Source organism: Solanum tuberosum, unplaced genomic scaffold, assembly GCF_000226075.1.
Source record: "Solanum tuberosum cultivar DM 1-3 516 R44 unplaced genomic scaffold, SolTub_3.0 scf00310, whole genome shotgun sequence".
Taxonomy (NCBI): domain Eukaryota; kingdom Viridiplantae; phylum Streptophyta; class Magnoliopsida; order Solanales; family Solanaceae; genus Solanum; species Solanum tuberosum.
In genome coordinates this window covers 210,191-216,864 of record NW_006239236.1, presented here as the reverse complement: position 1 = coordinate 216,864, position 6,674 = coordinate 210,191, and positions in this window count along the sequence as shown.

Below are 6,674 nucleotides of genomic sequence, written 5' to 3'. Positions count from 1 at the left end.
TTCAACCATGAACTTCTCTTGGCTTGTAGAACTTGATTTTCAATTAAAAATTTGATTTTACCCTTTCGATTTCTGAATTGATTTTTTTCACTATTTTACCCTAGTTCTAATCGTATCAATATGGGTATCATTCGTCTTCTTTTGATTCTTGATGTTGGGGATCATTTTGGTGATTGTGTTGTTGAGGAAGTGCTTCGATAGAGTTGCTCCAATGAAGTTCAGCCTTCTAGGTAGGTTTGGCTATCCCTCATTTAGATTTAGTTGAGTAATTAGTCTTTCTTTGGAAATGAACTATGAAATGAGTTGTGGTATGAGTTTTAGAGATAGGTAAGTGTTGGCCTTCTTGTTTAGTCCATGTGATGTGTATTGGTGATGCTTAACTTGTGCAGAGGCTCATGTGAATACTCTTATTGCTGATAACCTGTGATATTTGAGTAATTCCCCAAGCAAGCTGGGGTTGTTTGGTCTCTCTTTATATTTGACATTGAGATGCCTAAATTAGGGGATTTAGTTGATATTTGAACATCATAAAATGAAAGAAATGTTTTCTAACTGGTAAAGACTGATTTCAAATGGATTCCTTCACCATCCTTATCATTTGAGGATGTGTTTCATGACTTTTTGTGTTTGAGAAATGCCTAAATTGCGTTTGTAGTGTATGTGTTTTTTTGGATTCATCCTCATTCAAATATCATTGTTCATCGAAATATGAGAAAGTGGAGAAATACTATTTTTTGAGAAAGAAAATGAAACACCTTACTTTTATCCTTGACTTTGAGCTAGGTGGCAAGTTGATGAGATATTGAGATTTTGAGATTGGTATATGGACTGCAGTCGCCATGGTCCTTAACTGGAAGCTAAAGTTTGGCAAGGTGTATACGATAGGTTGTGCAATGAAATTGGTTCTACCACATCATTTCATCTCATTGCATTGCATTGACCAGCTTTGTTGTATTGTGTAACTTTATTATCTGTTGATACGAGTATTTATCATAACCTTATATGTTTATCTTATTCGGTTCGTACTATATAAATTGGCGGCATCGATGCCGAAATGGGATTTTTCTGCGTGCAGATGGAAGCGTTTCACCGTTTATTTCTTAAGTATGATTAGTTGCTTATAATCAGTCGGTCTAACCTACTGAGTACATGTGGATTGTACTCATCCATACTTCTATAATGTTTTTTTTTTTTTTTGCAGATCATAGTCAGGGTGATTTTCATATTTGTTGATCGGATCTAGCAATTTCTTCTCATTCAGAGTTGTGGTGATATCCTATTTTTTGGATCGCCATTGGTCTTCATCTATCATTTATATTCTTTACTTTCATTTTACAGATTTGAGATGTATTTTAGAATCTAGAAATGTATTAGGTTCTCTCTATACTTATGCTACTAGGTTTTGGAACTTCTTTGTTGTTTCTTATCGGTTGTAGCCTGGCTTTCCTTTGGAAGTCTAGTATGAGTTGTTTCTTTTGGCTTACACACAATTTTTGAGGTTCTTTGGGTTTACCCCATCATGACCTCGACTTTTTCTTCATGAAAAAAACACATACATATACATATATAGTTGTCCACACACATACAGTTACAATCAAATACTGTATCGGTGCAACTTTCAGTTAGGATGAGATATTGTATACGTGCGGATATATTGTATCAATGTATTTCGCCATTTTTTAAATCAAAATGTTGCACTCGCTCTCTCTCTCTCTCTTTCTCTGTCTCTCTCTCTATTTATATATATATATATATATATATAGAATAATCTCGCTATTTATGAAAAAATATTCATAAAAAAAGAGTCAAACTTCCCTTTTTTTCTTTTTCTTTTTAAAACTTTGCTTACAGTAAAATTCATATAGCTAGAAAAAATACGTGAAATATAATATAGTGCATGGAAATAATTAGAGCAAAACAGTTAAGGCATAAATTAGGTTCTTTTTGGTATAAACATTTAAATGGTGAGGAGAACTTCAAATTATTATATGGTATCCTATTAATAATATAAGTAGCATAAACTAAAGGTTCAGATCAAAATGATGCAAGGGCTAGTTCTTAGAAAGTAAGCAATAAATGACATTATTGAGCTGGTGATGTTTGTGCTCAGCATGACCCTTTTTTGTTGGGGGAATATATGGGTAATAAAATTGGTGAATAATTATCTTATCATGGAATATGGACATAGATTGTGTATTATCATATTCTTTACCCCCTTAAGATTGGAAATATGAGAACTATGAATCAAAGACATTAGATATCATATTATATAATAAATCTGCCAAAAGTTTAAGATGTTGAATCAAGCGACTAATGTCATTAATATTTTTGGATGTAGTAAAGACAACAACTAACTATTGAGAATCATTGTCATAACTCGAGACTACCCCTAGTCGTCACATGGTGCTGGGAGCCACAAAAGACCCCAAGTAAACCTCATGGACTAGCATGAAAGTAAGATAAGAAAGAAATATAAATATAAGATAACTGATTGCGGAATTAAAAGAGTCTAGAAATATCAATAGAAGAAAATCTGAGTACACATAGTTAAATTTAAACTGACTTGTCAAAAAACCTATGCTAAGATGAGTTGCTAGGACAACTCTATAGCGAACTACAATTATCTGAAACTGAAAGTAAATAACTGAAAGAAGATATAAGTGTCTTCCTAAAAAATATGAGGACTCAGCAACTCGGATGCTGCTCACTGAGATAGTACTAATAATAAACTGTAAGTTGTATACTGAGTGTCAGAACCTATATTATTAAAAAATATTGGTAGAAAATACATAGTTAGTACTTTGAATGTACTGAGTATGTAAGATAATGTATGATAAGTGTAATAACTGAGCATGATGAATCTCGAAGACATGTTGACGCAACAACCAAGTAAAATAACATAGAACTGAGATGTACTTAATTGAAATACATAAATACACGGTCATGCAATAACTAAAAGACTGACTGTAGGAGATATTAAAATCGACATATAACCATATGAGGTACTACATGTGGTTTGATATATAATCCCCTCAAAAGGGCCAAAGGTAGTTTGGCATGAAAAATCAAAATAAAGACAATAGAATGAGATAGTGCATGAATGTAGAGAAATGGAATCAACAGAAAGCTTGAAGATGCGATGAAATGCAACTTAAGGTTAGAATGAATCTGGGATTAAACATTTTTGTTAACCAAATCAACACTTAATTTGGACTCTAGAGCCGAAAATAAGCTGAAATAATTCAAGATTTTGAAGATTGCATAATTATAGAGAGTTTGATCTTAAGGTAGTTTTTGTGATAAAAAAAGATTCATTAGGACCGTTCAGCTGAAAATAGTTAAGGAGAAGGGACGAAGTGCTTTTGTGGAATAACCCAACACACTAGCTACTATTTATTTACAGTACAATCACAATAACATTACAATTCAAAGAATGAAAATGTAACTATATATATATATATATAATGTGATATATTTAGTAAATGTTTATTATCAGGTTAATATTTTATATATGTGCTGGACATTCCTTCACAAAGGAATAAGCTATATGAATCATGTGTATGATATTAAGTAATTGGTTTTTAAGGAAAATAATGAATTTTCTGAAACATATATTAATTTAGATCTTATTATTACCAAACAATTTTTTTAACAAACTTAGAAAACTCTTAAAGAAAGGACAAACTCTTAGCACATGAATTGCATAGTTTTCAACTCTAGTTTATTTTGTAATCAATTGGATTTTATTTTGCACATACTGGAAGCGAAGCACCCTCTGAAAAGCTTCGATCGGACAGCAGGAAGTACTAAACTAGTGAATGAAAGGAAAGATGACTCCCAGGCGAAGTCAACTTATTCAAGAGTCCCCTTTAATATAGGTAAGTAATTAAGTGCATCTATCTACCAGCAAAGACATGTTAGAATGGTAATCTATGCTAGGAGTGTCCCCTTACATTAAAACTTAACTATCTCACTGAAGGAAGGGAGTGGAACACATATGAGTTTCTAAACATTGACCAAAGGTAGTATGCAGATATAAAAGACCCCTAAATTATTTACAAGGCATAAATTAGAATCTTTTTGGAATAAATATTTAAATGGTGAGGAGAACTTCGTATTTTTACATGGTATTCTATTTATAATATAAGTAGCATAAACTAGACCTTCAGTGAATATTAAGGCAAAAATTCTCTTTCTATATCGCACGAATACTAAAAATTGCAAATCATCAAATAAGTCATTTTTACTATTCCATTACTAGGAAGACCCTCTATGAAGGGAATTAAGATATCAGTTGTTCTTATTTCTTGACTTTATCGCATGATTATCGTGCTTGTACAATAGTGAAGTATGTTTGATGACTATTGTTATTTTCCGTAGAGTTTCTTATTCCTTATGTATAGTAGTGACCTATCGTCCTAGGAGTGAAATTGAAAGGATGGAAATTTATGATATTGTTTATAAGGGGGTTATTAAACCATTCTTTATTGTGATATTACACCGTAAATTTTCTCTTTTCCCTAAATTTGAACATTAGATTGCTACAAACTATTTGTATTCTATTCTATTCTTCACAAAACATAAAACAAATTGTCCATTGTCTAAACGTATTTGAAGCTCTAAGATTATAGGTGTGAGGAAAGTATGTAATATATGTATGTGATGTAAGAAAAATAAAATGACTTGCCTATATTTAACGACTTCGTTACAAATCATTAAACTAAAATGGTATGAAATACACTCTTTTTAAATCTTATTGTTTGGGATATTTGATGCACACCAAGTGTTTTTTGTTGTGCCAGAAACAACTGTATCATATTTGGTTTTTTATTTTTTACCTCTTGACTAGTGTTATTTTACAAAATATTCATCTTCCATTCATGAATTTGAGAGGTACATTATTTACTTCTATTGGATAGTATTGAGAAAGAATATTTATGGGGCATGTGTATTTATGCTAGAAAAATATTGCCTTTGTCACTTTCCGAACTTCTTCTTTCGAAAAATATGAAATTTATAGGTATCTCTACTTTCTTTTAAGGAGGATTATTTCAATTGACATTGGGTGCTCCTTTGAATAGGTGCAGGGTGTGAGTCATGGTCTTATTTATAAATTTTCTTATAGAAACTCATTGTGAAAGTTGAGCCAAATAGAAAAAATTATTTTGAATAATTGTGAGGAAAGTATGACTTGAAATAAAATGACTCTTGCTCGATTGGTTTATTATGTAGGACTCTTTTGATATACTTTGTTGTTTAGTATAGCTCATGTTGACTGTCTTTATCGATTGTGCACGTGTTTTGTTCTTAACAATAACTTCATGCAGGTACAAATGCATTTTACAGGGTTATGATCAATCATTAAAGAGTTAAATGCTGATTTTGAGAGTTTTTGACCACCTCAATTTGTTGGATTTACAGGTAAAGCAATGTATCGTCTTATTTTCAGTCTTTTGGTAAGAAGGGGCAATACCTGAATGTGCGCTTGACTCTCTAATTCTTACAAAGTATGACAAAGAAACTTTGGTATTGTAATTTATCTCTTGATTCATAATATTTGTATTTTTATTGCAGTTAGTAAAAAGTAGTTTTCATAGCATCTTGCTTTTATGATTTTGTTTAATAAACCTTTCATTTTCCTCTTTATCTAAATATTCTGTGATGCTGATTTTGACTCCGGAGTCTGAAACAGTACTAAATCTACATTAGAAATTAATATGTCTAATAACATGTAAAGTTGAGGGCTGGGTTAGAGCATGGTTTAGTGATAATAAAAGGTAGTTGATTGTACTATTGAACTTGATAATTGGTTAGAATGTTGCTTAGTTCATATTTTTTCAGTTATGAACCGGAAATACGACAGATTTAACTTTTTAACTCAAAATATTTTAAATTAACTCCTCACATTTTTTCAACTTTGATGAAATAGGACACATCTACATTTACCAAGCTGCAATAATTATATAGAAATATTTTTCCCTTGAGGTCCTCATAGATCACTAATCGAAGAAGAGAGAGATTGGTGGACTTTCCATGGTTGAAGATGCTTATTTGTGTCTTTAGATCAATTCACATATATGTAGAGTTTTGATCATTTGTACAGGCATTTATGTCTTTAACAGTCACTTGTAAACCAAGAATTTTTAACAAGGTGAAATATCACTAGACCTAGGACATTTCTTAGTTTCACAAAAAACAAATAAGAGCTTGAGAAAATCGTTACTAGTTTCCTAAGTTACTGAATTTTAGGATATGTTATATTTTGTGCAAGATGTATTGCATTCATAACTTGCTTAAGAATTTCATATATCCCTATAATACAAATATTATACCAGATTCGTATAATAAAATCAAAAGTATAGAGGACCTCTTATAAAGGAAATATTATGTTTACCATTTCATCAATTGTCATATAAGAGTTGTCAAGAAAATGATATCAAGAATGTTCCAGTTATTCTATCATAATTGCTAAGATTGAGAGCTCTTTTACCATAGTTGATATGAATACACTACCGCTGTTTGATAAAAACAAAATGATGCATAGATCAACTATCTTTTTGAAGACTAAAGGTGTAAACATGCTTAACATCAACAAATATTGTTGTCTATTGCATTTTTGTCCCCTTTTAAGTGATATAGTATGTGCATATTGAATATCCAGGATATCTAATCTA